This window comes from Triturus cristatus, chromosome 3_2 (genome assembly GCF_964204655.1).
Source record: "Triturus cristatus chromosome 3_2, aTriCri1.1, whole genome shotgun sequence".
Classification (NCBI taxonomy): Eukaryota; Metazoa; Chordata; class Amphibia; order Caudata; family Salamandridae; genus Triturus; species Triturus cristatus.
In genome coordinates this window covers 258,315,920-258,331,141 of record NC_140584.1, presented here as the reverse complement: position 1 = coordinate 258,331,141, position 15,222 = coordinate 258,315,920, and positions in this window count along the sequence as shown.

The following is a 15,222-nucleotide window of genomic DNA, read 5'->3' as shown; positions in this document are numbered from 1 at the left end:
TCATTCCTACTTCATATGTGGCCAGACCGCATATATATGTCTACCTCTAGATTGGGATGGTACCTGTTACATAGCATTCCTTCTGCCACCTGTTTTCCTAGCTCCTCCTGATTATCATAGAAATACCCATTTAGTACACAATAGACAGCAGAGAGATCTCCCAATTGTCGATTACACTGAAACAGCATGGGAGAAATACACAGATTTCAATAAAGGTTTCTTTCCCTATATAGGTACAGTCACTAATAGTAAGCTGATACGTAGATTAACCAGAACCCTTGAAGCAGTAGTGAACGAAACTATTTCCGCCTTAGGCAATTTAACAGAAGAGCAGTCTGCTATGCGGATTGTTGTACTTCAAAATCGTCTTGTCCTTGACGTCATCCTGGCCGATAGGGGCGGAGCTTGTAGGGTCATCGGATGAAGTTGCTGCATTTTCATCCCAGAAAATTCGCCGTCAGTATATAAAGCCATAACTCGCCTTCATAAGATTGTAAGCCAGATACACCAGAGTCCAGGCACCTGGACTTGGTCCGGTTGGTTCTGGGGCGTGTTGTCAGCCTGGGGATGGAGAATCCTATCCTTCCTAGGTATTGGCTTTCTCATACTATTCAGTTGCTGCTTATGTCTACAATGTGGGCCAGCGATTTGTGGTCTGTGTGCCACCTCGTGTATCCCACATCCAAGTTTTCGTTCGAGATCGCGGCAGAAGAAAGAAGAACAAATGATGCTATATGAACAGATCGATGGATTGATGAAGATCGATATCTCCTGAGGGTCCGTAGGGGACAAGGAGGGAATGAGGAAATGTGAATTTTGTGATCAGTTATGTCCCCTATCGTAGACCCCAACGGCTCCATGTGCATGCTATAAGTACATGTATGTTCCCTCCTACTCCAGTTTTGAAGACGCAAATATATGTGCGTCCACCGTCAACATGTCCTCTTTCAGATCCGCCATGAATGGGTCAGATATTCCATTCCTAAGTATGAAAGGCCACCGACTTTATATGGTTCACTTTCCACATTTTACAGATTCAGGCGAGTAGGCCCGAATTCTGTCATCAAGCCTTTTCCTGCCTTCTGCTTCTGAAAGCTCCAGTCTGAGCCTACGTCTGTGACCATGAACTTTGTCTTACTCCCTGCGCGGCTAACGTTGCCTGATCCAGCCCGTCGCCTGCCAAAAACTGTATTTCACCTTCAAGATTATCTCCTCCGCCCCTCATCCGATGCATTCCTGTCTAGCTGTTTAGGTAAACATTCCTCCAGCTACCGTGCAAAGGGCCAGGCCTCGCTGTCCTCATGCAAGTAATTCATAGCCCTGTTACCATGGAATATTCCTACCCCCTCGCATCTAGTGTAGACACTTAGACGCTTGTACACGCACTAACAGTCAGTATAGTCAGTATAGAATAGATTCTGTCCTAAGAGACCTCTCCTTTTGGATAACACAGTTCTTTAAACATAAGGATATTAGATATGATTTGGGATTAGGTTGACACGACCCCCAGACTTCTGTCTCCACATGTAGAGCCAAATGTCAAGTCTCCTTCACCCTCTAGTTGCACGTCAATCACACGTCATGCGGCTGCGCACGCATTTCTGCCAACTATTTCTGCTGACATTGCAGGATTCTTTTATGGATCCACCCACTTGTGACATCATGTTTAATGACGTATTTTAGTTACACCCATGTTTACGCCTCTATTAGTTACGTATGCACAGTTTTTCTGTATTATCAGCTGTTACGCCTCTTGCATCTGTTTCACTGTAATGTATTTTCTATAAAACTGCTTATCTGTTAATAATATATGCCCCTTCCTTCCTGAACTTTCGTGGTGATGGAATAGAAGGCCCACAATTCGAATTGTATTCCTTTGTATAGGAATAAAGCTTTTTAAAACCTCTAATACCACGGATTCTGCCTCTTATATTTACTGAGTTATTCTTAAAAGACTTTACCGCATAAAAAATAGTACCGGTAACGAAATATTTACCACAAAGTGGTACAGAGGAAATAGTGCTGAGAGGACTCTCAGAGCGCATGAGAAACGAATGGCGCATATACAAGATAGTCAATATCAGGACCTTAAAAGGATGGAGGGTTTCCGACAGAGCAGGATGGCTACCACTTCTGTTTAAAAGTGGATCTCTTTAGGATGAAATGAGATTGAGATGTGATGACAGTTGTCATCAAAGGGGGGAACTGAGAGAGCGTCATCGGGGTTAAGATTTGTAGGGGTGCACCATATTCACTGTTAATCAGCACCCGCATATATTCGAGAGTGTTTAGAATTATTAAAGAAATATAATCATTAACATAGAGATGTAGAAATGTAATCAGGCCTTGAAAGAAATAAAGGCCATCAGTTATTATGAAGTGTATTTGCATTACGTTTAATGTTTTATTTCTCTAATGCTGTGATGTATTAAGTAACTGTAGGTTATGTTAAAAGGTTAGAATGTAGGTTGCTTACGTGTAACAAGAAGCTTATATTGAATATTGACTGTAATGTGTTTTAGTTCGCAAGGCCTAGTCGTCCATGTAAAAGAGAAGGCCTAGTCGTTTCTTATTTTAGCTATGTTTATTAGGCTGACAGGGTTTTTTTTTTAGTAAAAGCTTAAATTGCAGAGAAATGTAAAACTTCATGTTGCGAGGGGTTTTTCCGTTCCCATGTTTTGTTACAGGTGCAAGGACATTTAGCTCGTTAGTTAAAAGAAGTCTTTGTAGTAGGAGTTGAGATAGAAGGAGCAGACTGGAGGGGAGTGAATTGGAATGTGAAATCGCAACTCCTAGTACGGAAGGAGCCTGGGACCCAAGGTCGAATTAATGAACAAAGGAAGATGAAAAACTCTGAATGGAAATTTACAGAAAGAAGACCAGTCTGAAGGGGTGTGCTAAAGGGCGTGTGCAAGGATTTTGGGGTTTCGTATTAGGGACAGTGCCCCGTGGGTTGAGCAGACGAGACTTAGGCGGGAGGCTAGAAGGAGCACCATAGATCGAGCTATCACTAAGTGAAGACTTCTTAGGAAGTTTCACTGCTGACACCTTTTACGCTTCTCACCTGGGAGGGAATGTTGTGTAGGGATGCCACTTTAGAATAGAGTGGGGACAGAAATGCTTTGATTAATGACTTTGAAATTTGACCTCACGATAGCTATTTTGTATCTGATGCTTTTAGAAGATGTAATCCTTTTTATTTTTAGTCGAATGTGGATACTTCGTAGAGTAGCATTTGTGTTAGTTCACATTTATCTTTTGTGCCTGGTATTGAGGTGCTTATATATTCAGATGTTTTTGTTGGTAATAAAAGGTCGAAACCTCAGAATTTGAGTCCTCTTTTGTGAATAATGTCAAATTGCGGTAGATACGTTCTGATAATTGTGTTCCTTCCCTCTACGCTATTTGGCAAGTAAAAAAAACCTGGCGACCTGAGTGGGTTCTTGTAGATAATTGGGTAGAAACAAGAATCCGGCCTTCGCAGTAGCATTCCATGTGCATTATCATGCAACCACTCATGGGTTTTGACGCAAAGCCCTATCTACTAACAACAATAGACAAGGTTTTGCAGCCCCAAAAAATATTTTTGAGATTGACGTTATCTTGGAGAAATTCTTTCAGTTCTCTAAATGTGTCTGACTTTACATGGGTGCTGTACTGCACATCCCATATCCGAAGTTGGGAAAAGTTTTAAAGTATGTCTAGACATATTATTTTGTGGTAGAAATGTACCATACCAGTGCAAAACCTATGCTAGACATGACACAGACACCTTTGCACCATGGTGCAAATGTGTTTGCATGGCGCTAGACAGCCAGATTGTGTGCCAGCACTAGGAAGAGAGCAGTGCCATATCTTAATATATATAGTGATATCCTGCTTTTTGCCTCTCACGCAATGCAGCAACTTTGGAAACTGCACTGTGCCCGCATGCAGGTCGCTCCCCTCGCAGGCTGCACGGCTCCAGCTGTGCCTGCCTCACCTCGCCGCACGCATTGTTCTGCCGTTATTGCTTAATTGTGTTGCTGCGTGACTAAACTGTGCACTCTGTTTTGCTCATATCTGCTGCTCTGTTTTGTGCCCAAACTACTTCTTCTGTGCCTCCCTGTTATTCTTTGTTGTGCCCAACTTTTCTCTTCTGTGCCATCTCGCTGTTCTTTTTTTTCTTTTTTTTCGCCATTTCTTGTGCCCCTCGCCCGTTTTACCGCTGCTGCGTCCCTGCGGCCCCGCCCACCCGCACTCCCATTCGCCGCCCCGCCTCCCAGCTGCTCCTCCCTCCCACCTACCATTATATGGAGGCCGCGCAGCGGACACACGCAGCGGGCGTGCCGCTGGCGTGCCGAAGGCACGTCCTAAGGTAAGCCCGTCTGCGCCCACCCACTCCTGGACCGCGCCCAGCGCCAGGACCCCTAGACCCCGCAAGCGCCATGACACCCGCCTCCGCTACGACTCTAGCACCCTCCACGCACTCAACGCCGGACGATCACACACCTGCTGCCTGGCCGCCCCGAAACGCACCCCAGGACCCTTCTCCTGCTGGAACTGCAGCCTCACCAGCATCCAGCCCACCAGCCCACCTACCGAAGAACCCAACTTCCTCAGATGCATCCTGCTCAACACCCGCTCTGCCCGCAAACACGCCGTCGAACTCTGCTACCTACTCGACTCCAACACCTCAGACGTCGCGTTCCTGACGGAGACCTGGCTGAACCCCTCCTCGGCACCCGACATCGCCTTCGCCAGCCCGGAAGGCTACAAGATCACCCGGAAGGACCTCACCAATGGAGTAGGAGGAGGAATTGCCATCATCTACAGGAACACTCTTAAAATCTCGACCGACACCGACTACACCCTGAGCACCACCGAACACCTGCACTTCCAGATCCAAACCGACCCCAACACCACCCTCAGAGGGACCCTCATCTACAGACCCCTCGGACCTCAGTTCAGCGACTCCATCGCCGATTTTATCAGCACACATGCCCTCGCCTCCACGGAATTTGGCTCTAGTTGCGCCTCTGGGTGAAGGTGATGTTGGCAGGCACCTTATCTATCCGCATCTTGCTTGTTTCCAAACTTGACTTTCCTTGCATGTTTTTCTCACTTCTCACCACCTGTAACCTGCACAACCATTCACTGTTTAGCTGCTCTGCTATGTCCTGCAAGCTCACTTTATATACAGACTGCACAAATTAGAAAATAGCATTTTGGGACACATAACCCAGCACATAAAGTTCCTATGCCCACACTAGAATTAGTGCCAGATGCAAGGAGATGCTGTTTACCCAAATCGTGCATTCTGTTCATAGAATTTAATTAAAACAGTTTCATTCACTGGATGTAAAATTTTCACCATACAAAATTTCATCAAGAATGCAAATATCCTTCATTACTGGCGCACATTAGGTCAGGTGGTTCACACATTGGATGGGAATATAAATAAAAGTATCCTCAATGCTACATATTGGTGTGTATGCCTTTTAAGTTCACCACTTACAAGTCAGATCTCCTCTACTGACTCCTTTTAATAACACTCTTTTGCGAGGGTAAAGTTCAGCTTTTCTAATGCAGAAAAGCAAAGTGCCCTACTCCCTGCTTCCTTTCACAATAACGCAAGATGTTGCTTCATTATTGTTCTTTGGCTATTTGGGGCATAACATCTCTCGCTCTCTCTCTCTTTATCTCTCTCTCTCTCGCTCGCTCTCTCTCGCCCTCTTTCTTCTCTCTCCTCACACTCCCTACCTCTCTCTCTCTCTCTCTCTCTCTCTCGCTCTCTCTCTCTCTCTTTCTCACTCTCTCTCGCTCTCTCTCGCTCTCTCTCTTTCTTCTCTCTCCTCACACTCCCTACCTCTCTCTCTCTCTCTCGCTCGCTCTCTCTCTCTCTTTCTCACTCTCTCTCGCTCGCTCGCTCTCTCTCTCTCTCTTTCTTCTCTCTCCACACACTCCCTACCTCTCTCTCTCTCTCTCTCTCTCTCTCTCTCTCTCGCTCTCTCTTTCAGTACCTCAATAATGATGCTTTTTTTCTTTCCCTTCTTAAATCCTTTTTCGTGGCCATGTCTGAGCCACTGGTCCAATCATGGTACTGCTGCTTAATCTAGGGTGACCAGACGTCCCCGTTTTCCCAGGACGGTCCCCGTTTTTGGGGAAGTGTCCCCGTGTCCCGACACTTTTCTCCAAGTGACTCAAATGTCCCTGTTTTCAAACAGTGTCCCCGTTAAACACAGAAATGTCCCTGTTTTTCATTGTTCCGGTTGAGCATGCGCGCGCATGCTCTCTTTGCACAGTTTACGGCATGTGTCGTCACTGAGGTGAGCGCTGTAGCAAGAAGGGAAATCCTTTGAAGAGAGACATTTTACATGCAGCGCCACCTACGTCATCGTGCCAGCCAAAGTTTCTTCTTTGGATAAAACAATATTTCTTCATCCTGTAGCTTGTATTCATAGTCATACAAACTTTTCAGGTAGCCCTTATGCATACCGTGCAAGGATTAATTCATTGCTCATTGCATGTTTTATTCATAACCAATTGATGCATGCTTTGTGTTCTCCATATCAAAGCTATGACTTGACCTTTTGACTGACCTTTCAGATCACGGCAAACTGTTTAGCTGGAAAGGACTTAAAGGAGCAGGGTTAACGCCTGTGGGAGAGGCGGGCAGCGCTGCTTGAGCTTTTTGCTCAGGTCTTCACACTATTGCACTATGAGATGATACCAATGGCTAGAGTGCACTATACATACCCCAGTAAGGTAACATGACATCTCAGCAGTAACTATGCAAATGTGGGAGGGCAGTGTGGTCGGCCAACCTTCGCCACCCTTAAGACCCTAAGGCAGTAATACCTGGAGAGAAGTTTGTTTTTGTACATTGGTCCATGGCTGTCATTTGGCAATTTAGCATTCCGCAGTTTACCTCCCATGCTTTTCTGTTATGAGCAACTAAGCAACATTGGTGAGTTGTACTTTATGTGGTGCTGACGTGCAGCTATAGAAACGAGCATTGATAAAGCTATTAAATCTGGTGTTTACTAGCCTGTGATGTTTTATTGATTTTTGGCAAATATATGCTATAGTCCTTAATCAGCTAACTGCACCAAGGTGCGTTCCTCTCCGCGAGCCTACTGTTCGTTGCACCGTGATAATTAAGTTCAAATCAGCTGGTACATTTCTGCGTCATGCCCCGAGTGCTGCTTCCTCCGAAACCGGACGTTTGCTCCGGCGCACGTGGGAGATGTACTTGCCCCTGCACTCATGTAGTTTCATTGCACGCATGATGTCAACATTCTTTCCCAGCCGGTTCCTTACTATCTGTGTGACTCTAATCCTCTGAATGTCCACATCCAATCTGCACCATGCACGTAAGGGGACAGTATTTACCCTGCGCATCCTACGTTTCATTTTCTTTGCTCCAAGACTAGAAGTCGACGCATATATACATGGTAAATGTAGTTTTCTGAGAGATAAAATGCATACGAAGATACAAGTACCGGTCCCTCACATTCTGGGAAATACATGTTCGCTGGGATACCACACTTCTGGCTTGAGACAAAGCGCTATCATTACCGTTTTAGTTCTGATGCAAGGAGGGGCAGGGGGTGGGGGGTGGGGGGGACAGTTGAAGGGGCAACTAGGCGCTATAGTTATTGACAGCGCTAGTCTGGCAGACTAGTTAGTATATACTTACTCAAACGTCAAAAAAGCACCCAATGATGATGCATGTACGGAGTTATAACGTACACTACAACTGCAGGATGTAAATGGGAAAGGAATGTTCCCACACCCTACCAATGTGTTGATCAAGGAAACACCCACTTTCACTGATCACAGTTGTAGCCATGGTATCTCATCATTGAGACACACAACTGATGTTTTTTTTTAAGTTTAGAAAGCTTTATTGAATATAATAAACCAAGTAAAACATCAATACAGAAGAGAATCAATAGGCAATAAGATAAAGCAAACAAAAAAAAAACTATTGTAATCTTACAAGATTTAAAGAATGCCATAAAGGAAATAGGGGATATACTTAGGGAAAAAGCTTTTTTTTTTTTATAAAGATAATATGTTTGGTATGCAAAGAAAGGCAAAAGGAAAAAAGGAAGAAGGGTAAGGGAGGGAGGGGAAAATTGCATTCAATATACAGAGTAAATTATCTTATAAATAACATCAGCAAGTAAAAATATATATAAGGAAAACTAAATAACGGCTATAGTTGGAAAATGGTACAAAATAAGGTAATCAAGGGACAATTTGAGAGAGAAAATTGGTTAAGGGCAACCATAACAAATCTTTTTTGATCAAAAGAGGTACAGTGGTAGCAAAAGCACGATCAAGTCTATAGTGATAACACAATAAATTCCACCAGGCGTTATATGAAATCTTTGAAGTGTCTTTCCAATTGGTAGTAATTATCTGTAAAGAAATGGCTATGTATGAATCTATAAATGTGCGTGCATTACAGTGAACATTCCATATAGGTGAGGCACCAGCCAGAAAGATATGTACAATCTCAAAGGAGTGGTCTGTAGCTAATATTTCATTCAATTTTAACCAAATACGAGACCAAAGAGATTTAACTAACGGGCAGTGAAAGAACATGTGAAAAAATCCCTATCGGTATGAGAACAAGACCAACATTTTTTGGAATCAGACATGAAATGATGTAAGTCGGACGGGGTGAAAAAAAGTCTATTGTAAAAAAAATACAAAGTCTGTGTAGTACTAGCAGAGCGGGAAACAGAGTATATTTTAGACCATAAGGAATTCCAAACCTGAAGGGAAAACTCTTGAGCTAGATCCTTTTCCCAGGAGAGTTCAAGTTTAGATTTGGGTCTATCAGCAGAAGGGCAGGAAAGTAGTTTATAGATAGCCGCAGCCGTGAGAGGAATAGAGAAATCTGGTAGTGATAGGGGAGGGGGTGTGTCCGTAGTGGGCAGAGAAGCAATATGAGAGATAATGGAAGCTAAGGAATTTTTAAGCAAGGGATATTGAGAGGAGTGTGCATTGGAAAGGTGAAAGGAGGCACGAATGTCAGAGTAATCTCGTAAGGAGTTATTGGCAAGTAAATGATCGAAGGTAGTAATTCCTTTGTCAATCCATTCCTTCCAGAAAAATGCTCTGTTATTTATCTTTAAGGATTTGTTATACCAAATTGGAGTTGAGGAAAGAAACTCTGACTGCGAAAGGGAGGAGCGAAACACTGAGAGAGCAAGTGCTTTGGAGTGCTTGAATATAGGGGTAAGAAAACGCGGCGGTGGCTGAGATAAGCGAGTAGCCGTATTGAAGGAGAAAGGTGAAAGTTGCGCAAGTTCTATGGAGCTCCAGGCAGTTAGAGGAGGATCAGATGAATCAGATAGAAAAGGCCAAATTTGTTTTATAGTAAAGGCAGAATGAAAGCGAGTGAGGTTGGGAAAGTTGACTCCACCTGAATCTTTGGGTTGTTGGAGACGAGAAATAGAGATCCTAGCTTTGCGTTTATTCCATAAGAATAAAATGAAAATACGGTTTATAGTTTTAAAGAAATAGAGTGAAAGGGAAATTGGAAGCATAGAAAGATAAAAATTTACAATGGGAAGAAGCATCATTTTGATAGTGGCCAACCTCCCGCACCAGGATAGGAAAAGGGGAGACCAATTGTCTATAAGAGAAGAGAGCTTTTTAACAATCTCTTTCTGATTAATCTTGATGGTTTCTCTAATAGTGTTAGCATAAAGAATACCTAGGCATTTAATATTACCAGACAACCTTGTCTCGTGCCTCTATGGAGAGAGAAATAGTGAGATTGAGAACCATTAACCCAGATAGAAGTAGAGGGAGCAGAGTATAATAATTGAATGTGTCGAATAATGGAAGGGCTAAAGCCATACCACCTCAATGCAACAAACCTAAAATCCCAGCACACTCTATCGAATGCTTTCTCAGCGTCCAATGTAATAGCTGCAACTGGGGAGTCCATCTTTGAGGCAAGGTGAATGATATTGAGAAAGGTTCTTGAATTATCAGTAATGGACCTGCCTTTGACAAATCCAGATTGATAAACGTTAGTAAGATTAGGAATGATTTTATTAATACGAGAGGCCAGAATTTTAGCATAAATTTTACAGTCAATATTAATTACAGAAATAGGTCGATAGATTCTACAAAGGGAGGGATCTTTATCTTTTTTAGGGATCAAACATAACATTGCCTGCGTAAAGGAACCTTTGGATTCTCCTTGAGCAAGGAAATAGGTAATCAAAGAAAATAGATGTGGTAAGAGGATATCCTTAAAGTACAAATAAAAACGAACCGTAAGCCCATCTGGGCCAGGTGTTTTATCTTTGGGGAGAAGAGTAATAGCATTGAGTATTTCTTTTTCTGAGAGGGGGACATCAAGGGAAGAAAGATCAGTAGAGCTATCAGAAGATCTGGGAATAGACTGAAAAAAAGAGTCAATTTGAGCTTGAGAGGGAACGGATTCTGGAGTATAAAGTGAAGAGTAATATTGAACAAAACAATCAAGGATTTTGTCATCAGTGTACTGGTGGTTCCCATGTGAATCAATAATGGATATTATTTTGAATTTCTGTTTTTTAAGTTTGAGATAATTAGCCAGAGATTTGCCAGCTTTATTGCGACCCCCGTACATTTTAGCATGGAAGTTAAGAAGGTTATTACATGCAGAGTCCCAGGAGTGTTTGTTATATTGCATTTTGGCTTTAATGAGGGAGGAAAGTGCTTCTGAGGAACCTTTGGTGAAGTAAAGCTGCTCCAGGTCTTTAATTTGTTTGAGAATTTGAGCTGACATTGATAGGGTCTTTTTCTTTTTTCGGGATACAAAGTCAATAGTAAAACCTCTGGCAGCAGCCTTAAAAGCATCCCAAATGAAACGAAATTGAGAAGTAGAATGAAGATTAGTTGTGAAGAAATCCACCGCAAAGAGCTTAAATTGTTCAGTGAACTGTGAGTCAAGTAGGAGCGAGTTATTAAAGCGCCAGCACCGAGAAGTATGAGTAGGTGAGGGAAAATCCATGTCAATTATGACAGGGGCATGGTCAGATATAAGAATAGAACCTATTTCTGAATTAGTCATAAATTGAAGGACATGTTGGGTAAGAAAAATATAATCAATACGAGAATGTGAAGCATGTGCTGGGGAGAAAAAGGAAAATTCTAAAGTGTCAGGGGGAGAAAGTCTCCATGCATCTATAAGACCACTAGAAGAGATTGCTTTAAAAAATGACTTTTGCATCTTATTAGGTACATATCTGGTGAGTGATTTACGATCTAGAAAGGGATACATAAGTTGGTTGCAGTCACCACCCACAATTAAATCATCAGTCGCATGAGAAGAAAGAAGCTTGGAAATATCATTCCAGAAGGTTAAATCTACACCTTTAGGGCCATAAACATTACAGAAAGAAAATTTTGTATTATTAACAGTTACATCTAAAAACAACCATCTACCACAGTTATCATGAAACTCATTCTGTAACTGAACAGACAACGATTTATGAAAGAGAATAATAACACCATTTTTGTTGTTTACTGCCGGAGAGCAAAAGGCCTCTTCAACCCATTGCTTACGTATTGAAGACAAATCCTGTGAATTAGGGTGAGTTTCTTGTAACAATGCAACTTGACATTTCAATCTTGCTAAATGAGAAAAAACCCGCTGTTTTTAACAGGATTTCGAATACCTTTAACATTCCAAGAAATAACACGAAGACCGTTCATTTCTGGAAGTAAAATAAGAATAAGTAAAAAGAAATAGAGAATTTAAAACAGAGAGGAAAAAGGAAGAAAAAAGGAAAAAAGATGTTGGATAGATGTAAATGATAAAGGAGAACCGAGAGCAAGGAAACTAAAGCATATGTCCACCAAAGAAATGGTGACAGGAGCAGAGGAAAAAAACAACAGAATACCATAAGCAAAAATAGGAGAGAGGAAAATATAGAGTGGGATAGGTATTGTAACAGTTGCCAAAAAAATAGAGAAGAATGGGATAAAAAGGAAAGGAAGAGTGAACTGAGGGTAGGAAAAAGGAGAGGAGAGGGAGAGGGAAGGGAAAAAGAGTAAAAAGGAGAATAAGGGGGAACAGAGTCCCCCAGAAAGTATCAAAAGAAGGATGGCAAGAAGCCAAAGGGCTTTAGCCACAAAGAACAACTGAACAAAAAACATTAATGTGAGAGGGGGGCAACGAAGAACAAGACAGCCGGACTAGAAAGAGACAGCTATAAAAAGCGGGCTACCCTAAAAAAGGAGAAGAATGACTGTGAAGTAAAATACTGAACGAAAGGCAACCGAATAGGACAAATGAAGGAACTTACCAAACATCTAGGGAAAGTAGAACAGCAGCGGGATGAGACGTACAGTGTAAACAACAGGGCAATATGAAGGGTGACCTTGACAACAACACCGGAATAGGAAGACCTGCAAGAAAAAGAAGGAGTGAACAAAGGAAACATAAGAACTAAACTATACATTATAGAATAGGAGTGGAACAAGACTTAATACTCAGACATTAATAAAACAGTTAGGGTTTGCTCAATTCCATGAGTTCTCCTTTGCGAGTATGAATGAACTTCTTCAAGTCGGCAGGGTCTTCAAAACTAAAAGTTCTGTCTTTATAAGTCACTTTGAAAAAACAAGGATGGATTAGACCGTAGCGTGCATTCATGGATCTTAGTGCAGGTCTGAGTATAGAAGGAAATATGCAATGATTCCCCAAGGTTTTGATGTAGGAGATGTATTCCTTGGCCCTAGACGGTGGGCACGTTGTATGTTGAGGTCTGAAGATTTTGGGAGACCAACAATTTGAAGAACTTGAGTTTTCAAGAATTGGATCATGTCCGACCCCTCAGAACCTTCTGGAATACCATAAATGCAAAGATTATTGCGCCTATTGCGATTTTTTCAAATCTTCCGCAACCCTTTTAAGCTGGCTGACTTCCTTGGTGAGTGTGTCAACTCTGGAGACCACATCTTGAGCATCACTGATCCTCTGCTCTACATCAGAAAGTCTTGTGTCTAGGCTGGACCATTTATCATCCAGCCTCTGAAGTGTAGTAACAGTGTCTGTCATAAAGGGACGAATAAGACGTAGCTCCTCCATGATGTCCTCGAGAGTAAGAGGCAGCGGAGATTTATTTGGGGAGGGCGGGTCTTTTTTGGTACGTTTGACAGAGGAAGAATTAAAATCTTTACGACTTCCTGAGGGGCCTGCATGAGATTTGCTTGAGTGCGCAGTATCCATATTGAAGGTGTCGCAGCAGATAATGACAGAAGATGGCAAACAAGGATAGCAGGCAGAGCAGCAATAATGAAGAAACAGCCGTGGTAAAAGTAAGTATGTCGCAAAAAAAAGTGACAGGTCCCAACACAGCACAACGGTGAAAAGCGATGAAATGTGGGGCGCTGGAAACGTGCCTCAGGGAAACAGCCAGTTGTCAATGAGAGCAGAACGAAGAAACCATCAACCTCAACAGCAGCAGAATAATCATGTAATAGAGAATAAAATTATATTATTGGAGCAAACTGAGGGCGTCACTTGATAAGCGCATGCATTAGTCTCCTTACGGTAATTGTTTAGGAGATTGATAATAAAGAATTACTGTAGAGGCACTGAATAAGTCCAAAAGCATCAAAAACCCCAATGAAAGAAAGGCGTGTGATGAAAAAAGACATTCCTTTCAGTAGTAGCATAAGTTGCAGGAGGGAGTGAGCCATAGAAAAACATAAATGCAGCAGAAAGGAAAAAAAAACGCTGCAAAGAAGACAAAATGGCGGCCGCTTTTCTGAGGGAGACACAAATCAGCAATTAAAATGACAAAAAGACCGCATTTCGGTCTAAAAACTTGCCGAGTCAAGTATTGCCATATCCTTTATGCTTATGTAGCGCTGCTAAAATGAAAATTCCTCCTGACAAGCCGGCTCGATCGAGCAGAGCTCTTTACATGGCGGCCATCTTGGTTCGCCGCGCCGCGCGCTCTCTCACAACTGATGTTTTTAAACAGTACATCCACCTTTGTTCACGGGTGAACAGTTTCTTTGCCACATCTGCTACATGTGTGCCCATCTTTTTCAGTACTGCCCACGACAGTTCCATATCAGTGTGGTTGGCTTCCAGGTCATGTGTCAGTTTGGTGGTGCTCCTTCTGCACCGGATTGTGCCATGATGCTCATTTATTCTTGTCTTTATTTGTTTCAGGGTCATTCCTACGTAGAATAGGCCACGTGGGCAAGTGATGAGATATAGCACATTCTCACTATTGCAGATGATTTTATTATCCTTGGTTTCCCTGTCTTGATGTTTACCTCTTTAGTTTGAGTGGTAAAAGCACATGCCACACAGTTCCCACATGTGTAGTATCCATGATGGACTTGGTTACCCCAAAGTGTAGTTTGATGTGGTACTGGCGTAGTTCTCGCCTTAGTATGTACCAGCATATCACGTATGCTGTATTACGTTTATAGGCAAACAGAGGGGGATGGGGGCATTGTATGTTTCCGCTGCTTAGTATCCTTTAGTACTTCTAGACAATGTTCTGTAGTTTTTTTGAAATAGGGGTGTAGGTAGTCACACACACCATTCTGTCTGTGCTAGATTTCTGGTTTACTTACAGTAATTAATCTCTGTTATTGTTCCTTGCCCGTTTTTGAGCTTTTCGTAGTCTTCCTTGGATAGTTGCATTCATACTGTTTCTCTTCTAGAATCACGCCCTGTGTGTCAAAGGCATCAAGTCTAGAGCAGTTCCATCTCACTCTGAGGGACTGTCGGACCAGGAGATTCTCACTGAGTGCCCTCGCTTGAGAGCATTCAAACAGCAATAAACTGTTATTGTCAGTGACCTTGTTTTGCACCTTGGTTTCTATGCATGTGCCGTGAATGCTAATAGCCAAATCCAGGAAGAACGCTTCATTCCTATTAATCACCAATGTGGAATTGAGATACCTATCTCTAGTGTCAACCCACTGGACACATTTGTCACCCCACTTTTCATTGCCATGCCATACAATCAAGAGGTCATCTATGTAGCAGACCCAAAGTTGAATGTTATCTTTGTATGGGCTGTTAGTGGCAAAAATGCGGTCAGTTTCGAATCGATGCAGATAGAGACATGCCGCGCTCGGGACGAAGATATACTGCCCATCGAGGTGCCCTGTATCTGATGGTAGATGACATCCTCAAATTCGAAGAAGATCTCCATAAAGGGTAATTCAGTACACTAACCATCTTTTCTATAC